Source organism: Panthera pardus, unplaced genomic scaffold, assembly GCF_024362965.1.
Source record: "Panthera pardus isolate Hobbes unplaced genomic scaffold, ASM2436296v1 HiC_scaffold_15, whole genome shotgun sequence".
Taxonomy (NCBI): domain Eukaryota; kingdom Metazoa; phylum Chordata; class Mammalia; order Carnivora; family Felidae; genus Panthera; species Panthera pardus.
In genome coordinates, this window is record NW_026526710.1 from 31,351,379 (window position 1) to 31,372,835 (window position 21,457).

The window sequence follows — 21,457 nt, forward strand, 5'->3', positions numbered from 1 at the left end:
GAGCACCAGATCCCTAGCGACCGAGGTGACCATGTGTCCCTTAATAAATTCATTTGTACACGTTGTGATACTCAGGGCCCTGTGAGGTGCACACCCCAGGGCAGGAGCTCACTTTGCCGGGTCTGCAGGGAGAACGGCCAACCATCCTTATACAGTGATGATGTCTTTAGCAGCGATAACATGAAACGTGTCCAAACCCCACCCAAGTCAAGATGTATATTAAAAAAAAGAAAACTTATCTGGTCCCAACTCATGCCTACCTATCTGAAATGTTATGCAGAATTTGGAGGTCAACCACATGCAGAAAGTTCCTAATCCATCCAAAGTGGCCACACTGGCCAAAAATCCTGGACAGAGTCATTTAAATACTCCCCAGGGTCACTTAACTGGGGCTATCAGACCTCACAGAAAAGGAGAAGACTGACATTGTTTCTATTACTCATATTCTCATTTGTGGGCCTTACTACAATGATTTAATTCCCATTTTTAGAGATGCGTTTAGATTATGAAAGTATTTTGAAATAATAGGAAATGTAAATAAGCATGCTTGTATAGGTTTCCACAATGGTGTGCTATGTTCTCTTTCATTGATCAAAGATAGCATGTCCTCGAAAAAAAAATGAAAAGTAGGAAAGAGGGAGGGATGGAAGAAGGGAGGAAGGAAGAATGGACGGAGGGAAGGAAGGTGGAAGAGAGGGACTCAGAGAAGGAGAAAGCAGCTCAGAATTTGGAGTCCACTTTCATGGAGGCCCACCTGCGTGATTTAAATAAGTTACTTTCTGTCTCCTGGCTCGTAGAAATGGTATTACATGTGAAAGCTCTGTGTGAACTCGGAGGCACTGACCCTGATCACTTACTGCATTGATCTCTGGTGAAACAAGGCTTGAAGTGAGCATCACGTTGCAGAGCCCTGTGCTGCACAGACTCTGCTTCTTTTCAGATGGGAGAGGAGCAGGCACAACTTTTCACCCGGGACTTCACTTCGCAGGTGTGCTCACTTATGAATGTATATGCAGAAGTCCCCCCTGATCCCTGGTTTCTCTCCATCATTCCAGTTGTCTCGGTCAAACCCCCCCCCACCACACCGCCCCAGCAGAAGCAGATGGTCCTTCTTCTGACATACGGTCAGATGGTCAGTAGCAGCCTAGCACTGCACCACATTCCCATGCCCTTTCCTCACTTCATTCCGTCACGCAGGCATTTTCTCAACTCACAGCATCACAAGAAGGGTGGCACCATAAGGCATTTTGAGAGGGGCGCCTGGGTGGCTCAGTCGGTTAAGTGTCCCACTTCAGCTTAGGTCATGATTTCACAGTCTGTGAGTTGGAGCCCCATGTCGGGCTCTGTGCTGACGGCTCACAGCCTGGAGCCTGCTTCAGATTCTGTGTCTCCCTTTCTCTCTGTCCCTCCCTCACTTGTGCACTCTCTCTTTCTCTCTCTCTCTCAAAACTAAATAAACATTAAAAATATTTTTTAAAAAGATACTTTGAGACCGAGACCACATTCACATAACTTTTATGACAGTATATTGTTATAGTTGTTCCATGCTATTATTGGGTTTTGTTGTTAATCTCTTACTATGCCTAATTTATAAATGGATTTTTAAAATTTTTTGAAGTTTATTTATTTATTCTGAGAGAGACAGTGACAGCATGAGCAAGGCAGGAGCAGAGAGAGAAGGAGAGAATCCAAAGGCTCCATGCTGCTAGCTCACAGCCTGACGCGGGGCTCAAACCCACGAAACCGTGAGATCATGACTTGAGCTGAAACCAAGAGTCAGAAGCTCAACTGGCTGAACCACCCAGGCACCCCTATAAATGGAATTTTTAACATAGGTATGTATAGATAGGGGAAAAAAAACATGGTATACGTAAGGTTCAGGACCAACTGTGGCTTCAGGCATGCACTGGGGGTTCTTGGAAGGTATCCCCATTCCCAAAAGATAAGGGGCCGGGGGTGGGGGGTGCTGCTGTACCCGAAACTGGAGAGAATAGGATGAAAATCATTAGTTTTTCGCAGGGGTCAGAAGAAACCAGGTCATTTAAACTTTCACCAGTGAAGCCCTGTTCTCACCTGAACAGAAGAAAAAAGAACGAGGGCAGGTGCCCTTTTTTGTAGCTGTTTATATCCCACCTGAGGTCAGAACCTGTCACTGACAAAAGGCAAAGCTCATCCAAGCACAGTTCAAAGCCACTTTTGTATAAAGGCTTAAATCACTAGGATGAATTTTTAGATGCCCCAGGAATTCCTTCTCATGGCCTAATTAAAAGGGGAGAAGTAATAGGTTTTCATTCTTTGCTTTGCCCACAATACCCTCGGAATATAAATTAATCTCCTGAAATGTTGATACTAGGGCAGTACATTTGCATATTCTTTTTAAAAATCTTAACACTCACACTGTTAGTCTGTGTGACATTGAGCAAGTCATTTAACCTCTCTGTGTTTCCGCTTCCTTATCGGTAAAATGAAGGTAATAATTGTGGCCATTTTGCAGAGTTATAAGAATTCAATGGTATAATAATGGGAAGTGTTTAATACAGTCCCTGCCGCCTTATTAGTGACGTATAAGATGTTGTTAATAACCACTGACTTTTAAGATCAAATACTAAAGAGAGACTAGTAGGCAGGGAGTTCTATGCTGGGGTTCTGTGCAGGTGGAGATAGGGTAGAAGCATCTAACCAGGCCCAGAGACCAGTTAGCTGGGAAGACCTTCAACAGATATTCCTGTCCTTGCTTATCAGTCTTCTTTGAGCTTCCTAGCTGATAGATCCAAGAGCTGACTATGTGCAGTAAAACTACTCCGTGTATCATGGCAGGCCCTTCCTGTGTGCTTATCCACAAAATGAGAACAGTTTCTGTCCTGACTACCCTACTGCACTGTAAGGGAGTGAATGTCGGTGTGCACAAACATCCTTTATAAACGGGGCCCTCCGTGACTGGGCTTCAAGTCTCGTTGGTAGCCCTTCTACTCTGTTTTACCACCTGAGGCCAAAAGTTCACGATTTGCAAATAAGTCATATTTTTTTTAACCTATTTCTGATTGGAACGTTTACCTTTTCGCTATTTTATGTCAAAGACGTCGGCAGGTTGATGTTCTCGACAAACTCCTCCCTCCTTCGTCATGAGGTCCGTAGCGAGGTGGGCCCTCCATGGCCGTCTCAATGTTCTGGAAGATAGCATTTTTACAGCCAGGGCCAACCTGGAGGTCCCAGGAATAGCAGATACAGGAAGGGGCCTGCTGGAGGATCCCTGGGACAGTCTGGTCTCTGTGGCCTCTGCGGGTTGTTTTGTATACGGTGTGGGACACAGCTCAGGGCGACTTTCCTGCCCTGTGCGGGCAGGACACTAGGGCTACTTTACCCTGAGGCACACTCTGGGGAAACAGGTCATGCGGTACCCTTTCCTTCCGCTCCTGCATCCTGCTTGAGGGGAGACAACTGTCTGCCCACGAAGCACTCCTCTGACCAGAATAGCCTGTCAGCCCTGCCCCTCCCTCCGGGACAAGGGAGCCAGCCGCTGGCTTTTTCCTGTCTGGTAGCTGGGCTCTACAGACCAGCAGCACAGGCAACATTACAAACACAGTAACCACCCTCCCCCCCACATATCAGGGGTGGTTGTCAGGCTGGTTCCTTAGATATGGAAAAAGACAAAGAAGGAAACTGATCTGCAAAGATTTCATCACAGTCCCCTGGTGGTCACTCTACTTCTTATGTGTAAGTCAAGAAGTCCTGGAAGAAAATGCTTTCTGTAATCTCTTCTCGGAGCTGAGAAGTTTCAGAAGTCTGCTAGCTCACTCGGAGAGCGTGAAATGACACTTTGCTGTCTGAATCACGGTCAGTTCAAAGGCACAGGCACCAGCTCACCCGCAGCAGCTACTTTCCACGTGGGGGTTCGTTAAAGGAGAGAGTGACTGTCTTTGTGTCCCTCTTTTTTTTCCCCCCAGAGGCTTTGAACTAATGTGTTATATTAGTTCTTGTGCCTTTGTATAAAACAACTGTTTTTCTCAGAACACAGTTTGGAGGTTAGTGAGATTTTCCAAAACTTGGGGTGGCAATCATGTCCAGTGTCCTGTCCCCATGGATTCTTATTTCCTTTTTATTTCGCTTTCTTTAAAACAAATCCTTTGAAGTCAATAGGTATGTTCCTTAAAGCTCTGCTTGACTAATACTATTAAGAAATGTTACGCTACGTGTCAGTCCTACCTCAGATTAAATTATTGCAACAATGGAGTCCTAGGCCCTGTGATCTGTAACAAGGCTGAGTTTCCCGTAGAATATGAAAAAAACATTTCACTGCGAACATCAAAGAAAAGATCATCTTTTCTTTCTCTTCATCTTAGATATTTTAAAGTTTCCAAATGTTGCATTTGAATTGAAGATTTCTAGACAGTCATTACTGTCAAGTTGAGACAAGCCTTAGAGGAAAACATTCAAACTTATTTCAGTGTGATTTGGGGGCTAACATTTACTGGAGGCTTACTATGAAAAAAGTATTTTCCAGGGCATCGAAACTCTGAAACACATGTATGTTTGTTATGCCCGTTTTAGAGATGAGGAAGCTGAGCATTAGAAATGGAATGATTAGGGGTGCCTGGGTGGCTCAGTCAGTTGAGCGTCCAACCTCAGCCCAGGTCATGATCTTGGAGTTCGTGACTTTGAGCTCACGACTGCCTCGGTGCTGACAGCTCAGAGCCTGGAGCCTGCTTCAGATTCTCTGTCTCCCTCTCTCTGCTCCTCCCCTGCTCACTCTGTCTCTCAAAAATAAATATTTTTTAAAAAAAAATTTTTTTAATAGAATGACTTAGGGGCACCTGGGTGGCTCAGTCTGTTAAACATCCATCCAACTTCTGCTCAGGTCATGATCTCGAGGTTCATGAGTTCAAGCCCACATTGGGCTCGGTGCTAAAAATAGCTCAGAGCCTGAAGCTGCTTCAGATTCTGTGTCTCCCTCGCGCTCTACCCCATCCCTGCTGGCACTCGGTCTCCGTCTCTCAAAAATAAATAAAAAATGTTTTTAAAAAAATTTTTTAAACATAGAATGACTTCGATCTCATGCAGATAAGACAATACGAGTAGACCACGGTTGTTCAGCTACTAACTGGCAGTGCTGCGATTTGTAGGCAAATATTCTGATTTCCTGAGGTCCTTTTCCTGACCACTCTGTTGCATTTCCATCTTCATCTGTGTCTATTTTCCTACCATAAATTCATTATCAAAAATAAATAAATAAATAGATAGATAAATGAATTCATCATCAAACTGTTGTCTAACTTGCCATTCTTTGGCTGCTGTACCCATCTTTGTTTATATGATGATCTAAAAGCTTCCGTCTAAGTGTCATCTCTTCCTCAAAGATAATAGAGTCAGGATTGCAATCATCGATAGGTAACAGAGAACCCAGCCAACACTGGCATATAGAACAATGGCTAAAGGTAGAGGATTGAGTAGCACACTGCCTGAGGTCAAGTCCAACTTCTGCACTCACTGAGTATCTTGGGTACATTTTTCAACCTTTCTGTGGTTCAGTGTGCTCATCTGAAAGCTGGAATAACAATGGTGCTCACTTTTTTAAGCTCTTAAGAGGATTAACTATAAATTCAAGTCAACCTCTGAGAAAATGCTAATAAAATAAGTTGCCATTGTATAGTTTCTCACATGGGGGTAGACAGCTCCGGTGGTACAGCCACATCACCATGCCATCGAGGACCCAGATTCCTCCTGTCTTTACTGCTCATGCTCAGCCTTACAAAACATAAGTGGCACCCTCTGCATTCCGGGCAGAAAGAAAGGAAAGGCGCCAGATCAGATGACTTCTTCTTGTGGACTTTTGGATTTTATTTGGGAAGGGCGGGCCCCCTAAATGACTTCCTCCTATAGCCTGTCAGTAAAAATGGTGTTATATGGCCAGCCCTCACTTCCATGGTGGCTGGGAATTTTAGCTTTGCGTTTTCCAGGCTCTCTGGTGGAGGAAGGCAGGGTAGACTGTTTGGGAATGGTTGTTGAGTGGACTGACCCCTAATACCACCCAAAAGTCCCAGCTCATGCCCCACCTGCACATCTATCCTAATTAACAACTTCAAGGACATGACTTATACTATTCCTTTGGAATTATTTTATGGTTCTTTCTGCCTGGGAACCGTACTTTTATATGGCTGGTTTTACCTGAGCCTTCAGGTTCCAGTTACCGCCTTCTCTGTGGAAAACAATTCTCTAACCACCCCAATAAATACAGGTCTCTCCTCTTATCTTTTTAGGTAGCACGTTGCTTGTTTCCTTCAAAATGCTTTATTCATTTGGCAAGGTTAGAGGGATGATATTCTTTATACGCCCAATAAGCAGAGTTTTCTCCTTGCCTTTTCTCCTTGCCACACCACTACAAACCCTACTAAGAGGGCAGAACGGTCTCTCTCACCTCAGAGAGGAGGAAGATATACTGTGAAAATTCATGTCAAAGAGAACAGGAGGTGGAGAGCCAACCCCTTCCTGCCACAGCTCTGCTCTGAGAGCAGAGACGCCCCAAATTTAACATGGCACTAATCTAAGTGGGTCAGCCATAGTCACTGAGTAGCTACCCAGGAAAGTACTTCAATTTTGTTGAGGGAGTGAATGAATGAATGAATGAATGAATTGTTTTGAATAACAAATTTTGACAGGATGTGAATATCCCATATTTTATTGGGTTTGAGAGCTTGAGCTCACTACAGTATAACTATGACATGATGTTTTGTTTCCTCAAAAGATGACGACTCCTTCAGTGCAAAGATTGTGTTTTTCTTCTTTGCATCTTCTTTGGGGCCCCCACCGGGCTACTCCATGGGTCTTTGTTAGCTGATTGAACAAGGGGCTGAAGATAAAAAATAACAGAATTAGAACGCAACAAACGATGGTAGATTCCAAAGTTACCTGTATTTTTTCCTCAGCAGAAAAGAGAGATCCTAGTTGATGGTGTCTGTTCACTCTAGGTTTCGGTGCTACTTTAATATAGAAGAATGGTCATGAAGGTACTAAGATTCCCAGAGGACAACTAAGATAAGGAAATCAGTATTGAACCTTAAGAAATAAGGCTTTGTGCATAGATAACGGCTTATGTCATATGCAACCTCACCAGGGAATCCAATTGGGTGTCTTGAAATCTTGATTAAATTTCCAGGTTTCATTCTGTTCCCCTAACCATCGATTGACCTGGAATTTTTTAAACTGTTGGCTTGACAGAAGCTGGGAATCTCTTATTCTTGTCAAATACTCTCATTTTTGTCAAATTATGTGGACGTTTTCAGCTTCCAGAATAACGCTGGTGCTCCCTTGCTCTCCTTGTCCTCTGTTCATTCAAACAGCTCCATTAGGCCCTGTGGCACACAGAAGCTCTGCATCTAATGCCACCCCTTGCTGGCAGGGTGACCCCTGGGCACGTGCACCTCCACCATCCTAGGTTTCTGGGGTTTTTTTTTTTAATGTTTATTTTTATTTTGAGAGAGAAACAGAGAGAGTGTGAGTAAGGGGAGGGGCAGAGAAGTGGGGGGGGGGGAGAGGGGGAGAGAGAGAGAGAGAGAGAGAGAGAGAGAGAGAGAGAGAATCCCAAGCAGTCTCCACACAGCACAGAGCCCAATGTGGGGTTTGATCCCACAAACCACGACGTCATGACCTGAGCCGGAATCAAGCCGAATCAACCTACTGAGCCACCCAGGAAGCCCAATCCTAGGTTTCCATTTAGATAAAAGGACCAACAACATCCGCCTTAACTGACTCATGAAAGTATCAGGCGAATGAAGTGAGATTCACGCGAAAACTTTATATAGTGTAAAGTGGTATATACAGATGAAAATTATTGTATCTTATAAATGGTATCATAAGCCTGTATCTCATTTCCTTTTTATAGGAAAAGATATTGAGAGCAGAAAGGCCAACAAATTTATCAGTGCTTTGGGTCAAAGCTGTTATATCAAACTCACACTTTTACTTTTGCCTCTTCCCGAAAGCCCCAAATAATGATAACCATAATCGACATAGGCGAAAGGGAAAGAAAATGGGATTAAGCCACAAAGACAATAAATGGGAGAACAAGCAATGGCAACTAAATTTTGAAAGTGGGGCAGCAGGAAGAAGGCCGGCGACTTAGCCAGCAGGACAAGGGAAAACAAATCGTAAGCTGGCATTTGAGAAACCCAAGAACCACCCCAATCTGTACCACTAAAGACCCAATGGCTTCAGGAAGTGGGGTAAAGTGGGCTGCAAACAGAAGGATTGGTTAAGTTGGTTTAAATAGAGCTGACAGCCACCTACCCACATCATCCTTTCCTCATGTAGCCAGCTGATCTGCTCTGGCTAAAGGCTAGAGGTTAATGCTCTGGCAAAGTCATGACAGTCAGTAGCTGCACTGCTTGGGGACATCAGGTACAGCTAAGGGTGGGAATTACCATGTTGAAGACAGAGCTTATGCGGCAGTGTAGGGCATGAATTTTGAAACCCATTTTTCCCATTCAGCTTCCAGAACATGGACAACCAGGCTTTTACTCTCCAGATAGAAGGTGGGAAGATTCTTTGAGGACTCTGACCAGACCAAGAGATAATTCCTGGGGTTATTCTGACTTTGGGGTTCCCACAATGAAACCATACAGTAGCTAACTAAAGGTGACAAGCTTCACCCACATTCTTGGAACTTCCTGTCAGCTTCATAACCCCCTTTCTTTTTCTTTTGCCAGTTTAGAGCTCTACTGAGGTACAGTTTGCAATCATAAAATAATGCCCCACTTTTATTTATTTATTTTCCCCCCAGGATTTATGCAGTTCATTTCACTGTCAGTCTTACCAGTAAGTCACTGAGGTTGGGCAAAGCCAGGGGATAATAACTTAAATCCCAAGCACTTTCATCCAGTGACAACCCAATTAGCAAGACCCTGTTGCTGAGCGGAGGGCTGTGGAGGCCACCCCAGGACCCACAGCACATGTACTGATGTTAAAAATCCTTTCCCAGAGGCACTAAGGGGGAATCAAATGCCCCACTTTTTTTTTTTTGGCTGAAAATAACTAAAAGTTATTTAAATATTAAGGTAAAAAAAAAAAACGTGAGGAAGATTCATGAGATTTAGTTTGGCCAGTCTACGGCCATACCACCTGAACGCGCCCGATCTCGTCTGATCTTGGAAGCTAAGCCGGGTCGCGCCTGGTTAAGTACTTGGATGGGAGATTTAGTTTGGCCAAGTCATCCAGATGGTGCTGCAGAGCCGTTTTCGGGTTTCGTGATGGAAGGGGGTAGGGGGAAGACTTTCCACCGCGCAACAAAGGAGCACATTTGTTACAAGGCTGAGACTGCCCCCCACCCCCACCCCCACTGCAGCTAAAGGCCCACAAAGCAGTGAATCGAATGCCTGCTTTTAAATATGAGCAGAGAACCAGAGACTACCAGAAAGCTGAGGAAAATCTCTAATATGAAACATCATATTAACAGAAAACAATAATAAACAGAAAACACCAACACCAGTTATCGGAGAAAGACATGAAAACTTAAAAAGAAGCTACTGCTAACATTCTTAGAGCAATGAGATAGAGCCTCTTTCAAGTAAGAACAGGATGCTACCATATAAAAGGAATATCCAGAGGACAAAAATGAATTCCTGGAAATTAAAACTACAATAGCCGAAATTAAAGATTCAATAAGAAGGATGGGAAATAAAGCTGATGAACTCACTTGTGAAAGGAGAACAGATTTAATTCCTATGGAAGAACGACAGAAAGACAAAGAGATGAAACAAAGGAAATGTATTAGGTGAGGAACATTTATCATCCAGAAAATGAAGTTCCAAAGGGAAAGGAAAGAGAAAACTGTGGGAAAGAAATCCTCAGCAAATAAAGCCAGAAAGTTTCTCAGAAATGAAGGACACAGCTCTCCAGATTCAAAGAGCCCTTTGAGTGCCAAGCATAATGGAGGAAAATAGACCTAGACCAAGGTACATGGTGGTGCAATTCCAGAACAGTGAGACAAAGGACAGATACCACAAGCTTCCAGAGAAGGAAAAAATGGCTTCAGGAAATGGATTGTGAAACAGAATGACTTCAACCTCTCAGTAAGCACTCAGAAGGCTAGAAAACAATAGAACAAAGCTTTCAAAATTCTGCAAGGGAATTATTTCCTGTCTGGAATTGCGTTCCTGGCCATACTACAATGAAGTGTGAGGGTGAAATTAAAACTTGTTCAAATATGCAAAGTTTCAGAACAATAAACTCCTTCTAAGGAAACTACTGACAGCAAACCAAGCATCAAAAGAGCATAGCATTTGAGATACACGAGATTCAACACAAGAAAGAGAATTCTCAGGATTATAATGCAGGGCGATCTCAGGATGACAGCTGTGAGGAAGACCAAGGAAGACTGGATGGAGTCAGCAGGTCCGTAAGAGGTGTCTCCAAGAAGATGAAATTAATAGAATACTTTAATGTATTTAAACATACTGAGAGGAGATTTAGATATTGGTAGCTAGGGTTTGGAATAAACTAGCGGTAGAAATTAGATGATCAGAACAATAAACACTTATCTGACCAAAATGAGGACATGAGTGTGTTGAGAGAATGGGAGCACAGAAGGGTAGTGGTCCCACCGTGTAGGGGTAAAGGGGTGGTGGTTGTGAGAGGTAATGATGACAGAGAGCTGAATGTTTATCTTCCAAGGTGGACAATCAATAGCAAAGTCTTAAATTAGCAGTATGTAAACATGATATTTAGATATGTGAAGATCAATATCAAAAGAAATGGCCAAGAGTTGAACGCAATTGCCCCTAAGAATAGGAAGTGTGTGTGTGCGTGTGTGTGTGTGTGTGTGTTGTCATAATGTGCTCATCATTACAGATTTTGTGCATATGGAACTATAACACAACTATAAACTCAATTCCTTAAAAAGTCAGCTAAATTGCCGAACTATATTTTTGTTATAGGGGAAAACATTATAGTTTCTCAACCGTAATTTGTTCTTGTTCATTGGAATATACAATTTGCCCCATTTCTAAGCATTTGAGACACTGAATTTACAAATGGGCAGTGGCCAGACCAAATATAAAAACAGAACTCTGACCCACAACCTGCAGCAGCCAGTCTAGGAAACCAACCCGTGACCTACAGTAACCAGCCCAGGGAGCCAACCTGCTATAATTCAGCCTTGTAGAAAATCAGACTGTTACCCCATATAACAATTGGCTCCAAATGGCCAGAACTTGGTTAATAACTGACAGCTGTTCTAGTTTTTATTCCTGCTTCCAACTAGGACCAACCAGTGAAAGCCAAATTCGCACTCCTAACCAATCACAAAGGATGCCTCTCTTCTAGTTAGTCTGCTTACGGCTCCCCCATGCCATGATTCTCCAAGCAGGGCAAACCTGAAGCCATGCCTTCTTCCCACCATAAAGCTTTCCCTGTCCTCTACCCGCCTTTGCGTCCTGGGCAAACACAAGTGATGGTACATGCCACTCTTGTTACAGCAAGATCTTAATAAATACCCTTTATTCTCATTTGGTTGGTCTTCATTCGTTTCCACACACTATTTTGAGGCATTGCAAATTTTCAAAGATTGAAAAGCATTTCATTTGTCAGGAATTGATGCCAGCTTGACACTGGCCTTAGCAACATGTTTCTGATATGTCTTTTCAGGCAAGGGAAACAAAGACAAACTAGTGGGACTATACCAAAATAAAAAGCACAGCAAAGGAAACCATTAACAAAATAAAAAGGTAACCTACTGAATGGGAGAAGATATTTGTAAATGATGTATCTGATAAGGGGTTAGTATCCAAAATATATAAATAACACCAAAAAACCCCACTAATAATCTGGTTGAAAATGGGTAGAGGATCTGAATAGACTTTTTTTTTCCAAAGAAGATATACAAATGCCAAAAGATACATGAAAAGATGCTCAATATCACTAGTCATCAGAGAAATGCAGATCGAAACCACAATGAGATATCACCTTATACCTGTCAGAATGGCTGGAATCAAAAAGACAAGAAATAACAAGGGTTGGAGAGGATGTGGAGAAAAAGGAACCCTCAGGCACCATTGGTGGGAATGTAGATTAATACAGCCACTGTGAAAAAACAGTATGGAGATTCCTCAAAAAATTAAAAACAGAAATACCATATAATCCAGTATTTCCACTACTGGGTGTTTATCCGAAGAAAATGAAAACTCTAACTCAAAAAGATATAGGGGTGCCTGGGTGGCTAAGTCGGTTAAGCGTCCGACTTTGGCTCAGGTCATGATCTCACAGTCTGTGAGTTCGAGCCCCGCGTTGGGCTCTGTGCTGACGGCTCAGAGCCTGGAGCCTGCTTTGGATTCTGGGTCTCCCTCTCTCTCTGCTCCTCCCCTGCTCATGCTCTGTCTCTCTCTGTCTCAAAAATAAATAAAAACATTAAAAAAAAAAAAGATATATACACCCTTATGTTTACTGCAGCATTTTTTAAAATAGCAGAGATATGGAAGCAACACAAGTATCCACTGACAGAAGAGTAGATAAAGAAGATGTGGTGTATATATACACTATGGAATATTACTCAGCCATAAAAAAAAATGAGAGCTTGTCATTTGGGACAACATGAAGAACCTAGAGGGTATTATGCTAAGTGAAATAAGTCAGACAGAGAAGGACAAAGAGCATATGATTTCACTTATATGTGGAATCTAAAAAATAAACAAAGAGAAACAGACTCATAAATACAGAGAACAAACTGGTGGTTGGTTGCCAGAGGGGCAGGCGTGGTGGGGGAGGGGATGGGTAAAACGGGAAGGGGACTAAGAGTCACAAACTTCCAATAATAAAATAAGTAAGTTGTGGAGATGAAAAGTACAGCCTAGGAAATATAATAAATTGAGGGCGGGGGCGCCTGGGTGGCGCAGTCGGTTAAGCGTCCGACTTCAGCCAGGTCACGATCTCGCGGTCCGTGAGTTCGAGCCCCGCGTCAGGCTCTGGGCTGATGGCTCGGAGCCTGGAGCCTGTTTCCGATTCTGTGTCTCCCTCTCTCTCTGCCCCTCCCCCGTTCATGCTCTGTCTCTCTCTGTCCCAAAAATAAAAAATAAAAAAAAACGTTGAAAAAAAAAAAAATTTAAAAAAAAAAAAAATAAATTGAGGGCGGATGATGGTGACGCTTGTGGTGGGCATGGAATGACATGTGGAGTTGTTGGGTCACTGTGTTGTGCACTTGAAGCTAATGTGGCATTGTGTGTCAACTACACTTCGATATTAATTAACCAATTAATGAATAATCCTAGGAAAAACAGTAAATCTCTGCTGTATCCTAAACACCTATAACGAGTATTCCATCAGTATGTATTGAATTAAATAAATTAAAAAATAAAGGGTCATTGTCTCAATGAAAAAAAAAAAAGAATGTCAGCTAAACCTACAATCCAAGTTCAAAAAGTCTTAACTTTTTGACAAGTTCTTACATTTATTCACTCATATATTGTACTCTGTCTCCACATGTCAAGAACTGCACTGTGTGTTATGTGTTCTGGAAGATACAAATTAGATAAGTTGAGTATGTCCCTTAATTGGATTTAGTAATTTTCGAGTTTCTTACATTCAGATAAAGTTATCTCAGGTTTGGATAAGCCACTTTAAATTGTATTTATGCTTTGGAGCAAATGAACATAATTTTAAAGAGCAAGTTGCCAAAAACAGAGATCAAGTTAGTGTCACACTGTTATACTTTCTTATTTTACTTTTTTTTTTTTCTTAAATTGCCCAATGTAAAATTTCTGACTGAACTGTCCTGGCACTGTGTCTAAAGTGTGCTTTTTAAATTTTAACCCCCTTGAAGAAATCTTCTCTTATGTTTACTAATATAAATATAAATGTTAAGTGTATTTCATTTACACACATTATCCTCTTTGTGCTTTAGAATTGAATTCCAGATGTCCTATTAAGGGGCACATATATGATTATGGAAAATTATTCTATTGAAAGTAACAGTAGTTTTTATAATGATGTAAATCTGAGAAAGCAAAAGAAATTGAGGTTGGAAAACAGATGTAGTCACTAAAAAACTGTGTGCACATGGTAAACTGGTTTTTAGCAAGATTCAAATAATGCAATCAGTGGGAATTTGACTAGTCCGTGGAGTTGTCAAAGGCATGTGGGATGTACGAATAATAGCTAGAAATTTGTTGTGGACACGAGGCTATTAAGCTTGTCTCCTGCTGCATTCAATATGGTAGTAAAAACTATTATTAAATAACTGATTTTATAGCAACTGTTAAAATTATTTGGCCAAAGTATAAATTAAAGTTTATGACGGATGCAAATGTATGTCTTAAGATGTAAAATACTAATTTAGGTTCCTTTCCCATTTTAAAATAACCACTCAGACGAAAGAACAGTGATTACCAAAATAAGAGCAAATTAATAAGGCTGCCAGGAAGGCTTCACAAAAGTCTGAAACAGTAAATGTGACTTTGCTTTTCAAACACAGAATCCCACAATTATCAAGGATCTCTTCCCTAGCTGAGTGCATATAACTCACATCAGCAGTAATGGGGTTGACACACGTGAAATCCTGAGGACCAACTAAAGGTCACAAATGATAGATCTGATCCCCCAGACCCTTCTGTGCCACATGCAGATGTGTAGAGGGTTGGTGGACACCCACCACATATGAAAAGGTGGAACTGATTTGGGCCGCCTGGGTGGCTCAGTTGGTTGAGCTTCGGCTCAGGTCATGATCTTGCAGTTGGTGAGTTCCAGCCCCGCTTCGGGCTCTGTGCTGACAGCTCAGAGCCTGGAGCCTGCTTTGGATTCTGTGTCCCCCCTCCTCTCTCTGCCCCTCCCCCGCTCAAGCTCTCTCTCACTCTCAAAAATAAAATAAACATTTTAAAAAAATGAAAAAGAAAAAAAAACAACTGTAACTGATTAACCAAATGGTGTTGGTTAACCTTTTAGCCTTTGTTTATACCTAAGCAGTGCCTGAAATAAAACTTGCCCATTTACAAAAGACAAAGTTCTTTAGCAAATGAAAGGGCTCACTGAATGTGACATTCTATGTATCACTGAAGCTTTCCGGAAATGACAGATTCTCAGGCCCCACCTTGTATTTTCAGTCTCCAGGGCTGCTTGCTGGGTGTGGAATTTTCTGAAGTTCCTCGTGAGTAGAGGCTTGGGGGTCCGGGCAGGGTGTGAGAAATTGTAGCAATCCCCTGGAATCTAACTTGGTATTTGGCAAAAAGTAAACACATTATGTATATTTAAGGAGAGATCCATTGTAAGGAATATTTTTAAGTACATGTACGGTTCAGGAAGCGAAAATTCTTAGGAGCATAAAGGAAGTTGGAAGATACTCCGGAAGTCCTAGAATCTGAGTTTTAATAATTAATCTGTCTGATTGTTGCCTGGGAGAGGTTTGAAAAGATTCGTGAAGGCTCTCACCTCACTACTGAATCCAAATTTCTGAGAACGGGGCCTGGAAACCCGTATAGTTTAAAATTTTGAAAACACACTTTAAGATTTGAGAATTCTAATTTTTCTCACTAAACGTCCTTGTTCTTTCAGTACTGCCTCAGATGGCATGGTTTCCTGCCATTCATCAGCAGGTCACTGTTTTTTTGGACCGAACATCGTTTACTTGAGTCTCACTGCAAGTACAGTGACCACTTTGGAGATGAGGTCAAAGGTCGTTCCTGCAGGCCTGGACTCTGCTGATCTGTCCAAGAACCATGATTCCGTTAACTCTTGTAACTTTTTCACATTTTTGGCTCATGTCGATCAAGAAATTAACCAAAATTAAGTTGTTTGTTTGCTTGCTTTTTAAGAAAGTGCTGTTAGTCCATAGTTTCCTCATCTTGGGTTTGTGAAGCTAAATGTTAATCTACAATAGAGGCCACTTCAAATTGGTTTCATTAGATTTAGTTCAAGATCCAGCTTGTCGGTTTCATTTTGGATTCGGTCATTCAATATATAATCTTTGTTTCTCCCAGTTCATGTTGTTAGGATGTCCTTGGAACCACAGTAGAGGGGACGGCCATCTTGCCAGCGCAACCCAATGAAAATCCCCTAGCAGCGTGCCAGAATGAATTGGAGGTCAACCAATCACCCAGGGACAGCACGACCTGACACGAAAAAGGCCCACCTGGACCTAAACCCAGAACCGCTGCAGCTTAAAAACCCCACCCCACCACACCTGGGGGCGACTTCCCTGACTCTTCTCTCTCTCTCTTTCCCTGAGTCACAGAACCTCGCCTGAGGCCTTAGTTCCCAAATAAAGCCTTTGACTGCTAAAATTTTTTAGCCTCTGACTCCTATCTTTACCCTGCCTTACGCCTGACCCTAACACATGTCACACTTGAACTTGACAAATATACCATTCTAGCCTGATTTAAGGTATTAATAAACACATCAAATGAAAAACAGCCTAGCGACCCCCCTCTGGATAAACATTGGTGGTGAGCCCCCTTAATCTAGTTTTCACCTGGTCACAAACCTACCACACGTCTACCTGCCTAGCCCAGATTTCTCCATCTTGTCAATAGAAATGCTGGAGGAAACTTTTTAAAGGCCATCTTCTAAAAATTAAATCTTGAAAGCTACATTGCTTCACATTATTCCAAATCTCTGTCCCTGCAACATATATTGTACTGTATATGCTCAGAATATTTTATATCACAAATATTCATTGTCAATAGGTAGAACAAATACAAAAGATAAATTAAGTCGTCGATGGATAATTTTTTAATTTTTTAAAAATGATCTTCTTATCCTATAGAACTTTACCAGTGTGAAATTACTTACGATTCTTTTTTCTAAACTTTCACCAACGTACACGGTCTCCTCTCACGACAAGATTCTAGCTGGTCTAAAGGTTACGGTGTCTGACAGTAATTCACTGAGGTACCACATTTCAATTGCTTCGGCACATTTCAATTAGGAAGCCTTTGAAGTGAGAAAGGAAAAGAAATCGAGTGGGAGTCAGGTGATGTGGAAAGAAAAACAGCATGAAAGGAGAGAATAAGAAGCATTTTTGAACAATGGAAAAAGTAAAAAAAAACAAAAACAAAACCCGACAGCACTCAGGGACAACTTGATTCTACCTTCCGCTCAGAGTCAGTGTTCCTAAAAGGCACGCACATGTATTCCAAAATATTGGGTTTAAGTAGAAATTTTCCAATCCCCTGTGATTATGAAATGGGCCTAATGCGAGATATTTTTCTGGAAGATACACTTTAATAGTGGAGATGTAATTTATGCTAGTCCTTCTCTAGGCAAAATTTTAAAAAATCTGGCTTAAGCAGGGGCGCCTGGGTGGCTCAGTCGGTTAAGCGTCCGACTTCAGCTCAGGTCACAATCTCGCAGTCCTTGAGTTCGAGCCCCGCGTCGGGCTCTGGGCTGATGGCTCGGAGCCTGGAGCCTGTTTCCGATTCTGTGTCTCCCTCTCTCTCTGCCCCTCCCCCGTTCATGCTCTGTCTCTCTCTCTGTCTCTCTCTCTGTCTCAAAAATAAATAAACGTTAAAAAAAAAATTAAAAAAAAAATCTGGCTTAAGCAAAAAGGGAATTTACTAGCTCAAATAACTTGTTGTCGAGAGGCTGGCCTACCTGAGATCCTGAGAGATACCTGAAAGTATATCGTTAGGTCCCCAATCCTTCTGTATTGGGCTCCACTTTCTCCTTCTGGTCCTTCTCAGGCAGGTATTCCCTTGGTGGCAATATGTCTGCAGGATCATACACTCAGCGCCTGAGTCCAGAATAAAAATGACGTTTCCTTTCATTACTTCTGCCCAGCTGTAGTAGGCTGAACAATGGCCACCCAAAGATAAAAGGTCCTAATTCCTGAGACCAGGAAATACTATTTTATAATGGAAAAAAAGTCTTTGCAGATATGATTATGTTAAAATTTCCTGGGGCGCCTGGGTGGCTCAGTCAGTTGAGCGTCTGACTTGGGCTCAGGTCATGATCTCACAGTTCGTGGGTTCGAGCCCAGCATCAGGCTCTGTACTGACCGCTTGCTCAGAGCCTGGAGCCTGCTTCAGATTCTGTGTCTCCTCCTTTCTCTGCCCTTCTCCCGCTCACGCGCTGTCTCACTCTGTTTCTCAAAAATAAATAAATGTAAAAAATTTTTTTTAAATCAATAAAATTTCTTTTTTTTTTTTGAGAGAGAGAGTGCACACACACACACACACACACACACACACAAGCAAGTGGGGGAGGAGCAGAGAGAGAGGGAAAGAGAGCATCCCAAGAAGGCTCCACGCTCAGTGTGGAGCCTGATGCCAGGCTCAATACCATGACTGTGAGATCATGACCTGAGCTGAAATCAAGACATGGATACTTAACCAACTGAGCCACCCAGGTGTCCCACGAATCTTGACATGGGAAATTATCCTGAATTTTCCAGGTGCACTTTAAATGTAATCACAAGTGTCCTTATAAGAAGAAGGTAGAGGGAGACTTTGCACACACACAGAAGAGGAAAAGTAATGTGACCATGGAGGTAGAAATGGAGATGATGTGACCACACGTCTAGGAATGTCGGCAGCCGCCAGAAGCTGGAAGAGGCAAGGAGCAGATTCTCCCCTAGAGCCTCCAGAGAGAGCATTGCCCAGCTGACACCTTAATTTTGGCCTTAGTGAGATAGATTTCAGAGGAACTGTGAGTGAGTTTTCTGTTGTTTTCACTAGGTTTGTGGGAATCCTTTAGAGCGGATGCAGGAAACTGATACAACAGGTTCACTTTGATTTGACCATCCTGAGTCACACGACAAACGGAGCCAATCACTGAGAATGGACAAGTCAGTCCGGGTCATCCCTTTTGTTCTTAGAACATGGGCAAACGAACTCCAAGTGCAGGAGGAGGGGAAGACTGCTCAAAAGCAAAGCATATCTGCAAATAGACACTGGTTGGGGAAAGGAGGCCAAAAACAGCAGATATCCATTTCGTGTTTGAAAAGAGAAGACAGAAGGCGGTGCAAATTAATATTTATATGAAAGGCTATTATAACAGTGCCCTTGAACTTGTTTTGTTGCTGTGATTATGTTGTTAAGCAGCATACAATCACAGATACACTTAGTTGAACAGACATCACTTCCTAAGAGCAGATTTGTTTTTCCTGCCAATCACTGGACTTCTCCAGCTCCAACATACCTTTTTTGGAAGAGATGTGCATTACGATCACACATATTATACTCCATATAGAAAAATACTATGATATTAAGATTAAGATTTATTTGCTTTCAAATATTCCTTCAGATTGTGTCTAAAAAACTGTATCAACAGTGTTTGCTAGAGTAGGAGCTTGTTCCAGAGTATGTGGTGTGAAGTCTATGATACTTTGCACACCTCTTTGGGGATTAAAACTGACAGGCCTGTGAAGACAGTTCAAGGATGGCTGGGCCTCTTATTAGCTCTCTGACCTTGGCTACATGACTTACACTGTCCTAATCCCAATTTCTTTATATGTAAAATGAGAATACATAATTGTGCAGGATCTATTTTGAGAATTATTTTTAAAATAATGTGTGAAAGCATCTAACAGGGTGCACAGCACGAAGTAAGATGCTAACAGAGTCTGATAAATCTGTAACCTGAGCAGCACAGTTTAGGTCACTATTCCCATAATTTGTCCTTCCTCACCCAGACTGAAGCTCTCCCAATGACTAATTTCAGCTTCAAAAGATCTACCTCTCATTTCCATTTGGCTTGGCAAGTGGATTCATAGGAGAGCCTGATGTCAAGTGCACCTTTAGACATTTTACCATATTTCCACCTTTTTGAAACTTTGTAAAATTTAAGGTAAGATCAGTTTCAGTGCTGAACCATGCAGAGCTCTGCCAGCTTATTTATTCCCAAACTGTTTTCAACGCTAACGAAATTTCTTTGCTAGGACGGAATATCAGTGTCCCCAACCCGAGATGGCTCATTTGCCTTTCTTTTGCAACAGCCAGATTTTATTTTGAAGGTTTAAATTAACTGAATCTATTAATTTTCCCTTAGCCTTTTCATTATTTACTCTCAAAAACTCTTGTGGATAAGTCAGGCATAATTTCCCTTTATGTAATTTTGCTGGAGGGCAGAGGAAAACTGGCATTGTTTGATCCATAGGGAAGAGATGTCCTCACCTAGGGCACGGATTAGCCCCTGCGTTCATTTGTTCCTCTGCCTGTGAGCCAGTGTCTCCCCTAGTGAGCAATACTATGGCAACTCTGAATTTGCCTTTGGGCCATTTGGGGAAATTGTGGCCAGCTTGGGCAAGTTTGGGGGTTCATATTACTACATCTTTGCCCAGGAAATTTTAGCAATTAATTGCCAGGCCCTCATAAGCATTTGATTGCCAAGCACTGTTAGCTGATGAATATCTGTTTGTATTCAGAGCCATCATTTCAAACATAAACCATATCTAAAATGACTACATTTTACTGGGCTTTAGGGACTTGGGGAGACAGAGGTGGAATACAGAAAGAAGACTTTTATAGACATAATTTAAATGTTTGCTAAAATTCAAATAATGGAAGCTAGAAACTCCTTAATGAGAAATGTTATCTACCTAATATTTATAATCTGCACCCTGTTGAGTATCACGATGTTTCAACTGTGAATACCATGCATTCTGGAAATAAATAGGCCAGCACCCCAAATTTTACAAGTGACGGGATGGTGAGCAATTTTCTTTTTTTTTATGAGCAGTTTTCAATTTCTTCTTTTTCCCTAAGCATAGTCCCTAACATTTTCATATTTAACAAATATATTCACAACATGAAAACCAGGCAAACCTCATTTCTTGTGCTTTGCCTTTCTATGCTTTGCAGATGTTGTGTTTTTTACAGACTGAAGGCTTGTGGGAACCCTGCCTCCAGCAAGTCTGTTTGCAGCATTTTTTTGCCCGGATAGCATTTGCTCGCTTTGTGTGTCTGTGTCACGTTTTGGTAGTTCTCATACCTCAAACTTTTTCATCATTATTATATTTGTTGTGGGTGATCTGTGAGCAGTGATTATGGCTTACTGAGAGCTCAGGTTATGGTTTGCACTTTTAACAATAAAGTATTATAAAGTTTTATATTCATACAATAAATGCAATTGTCCCTTACTTAACTAACATTTGCAGCATTTATTTTTTTGGTGGGAGGGGAGACACTACCTTAGAAATTTATACCCATTTTCCCAATCATCTTTTTTTTTTTTTTTTTTCATCGTTTGGCCAACAGGCCATCCTTTTGACTCACTTCCAGTCCTCACCAAAAACTGTTGTATTCTAGTACCCAGATGGAAGGCTTATATCAATGGGAAGCAAGAATGATGTTAACTAAAAGAACACCAATTTACATTTTCACTTGGCTCTTCTAAGAGTCTGACTTTACTGCTAAGAGCCCAGTTGAGACTGAGATGAAAGAGCCCTTTGAATGGTGAGGAATTAATATCATGGACATAGAGACATTCCAACTGTAGCCCAAAGTGTCTGGAATTCACAAGTGAATGTGAGTTTGAGAGGGTAGACTAT

The 21,457-nt window shown here is 41.9% G+C and overlaps 1 long non-coding RNA gene across 1 annotated transcript; it reads right to left on the reverse strand.

Annotated features, from left to right (window-relative positions):
- Window positions 1-6,657: 6,657 nt before the first annotated feature.
- Window positions 6,658-17,981, reverse strand: LOC109248618 (uncharacterized). The gene is made up of 3 exons (XR_002072147.2): window positions 17,563-17,981; window positions 16,762-16,902; window positions 6,658-6,844 (listed from the first exon to the last, which is right to left on the reverse strand). It is a non-coding gene; the product is annotated as an uncharacterized LOC109248618 (long non-coding RNA).
- Window positions 17,982-21,457: the final 3,476 nt, after the last annotated feature.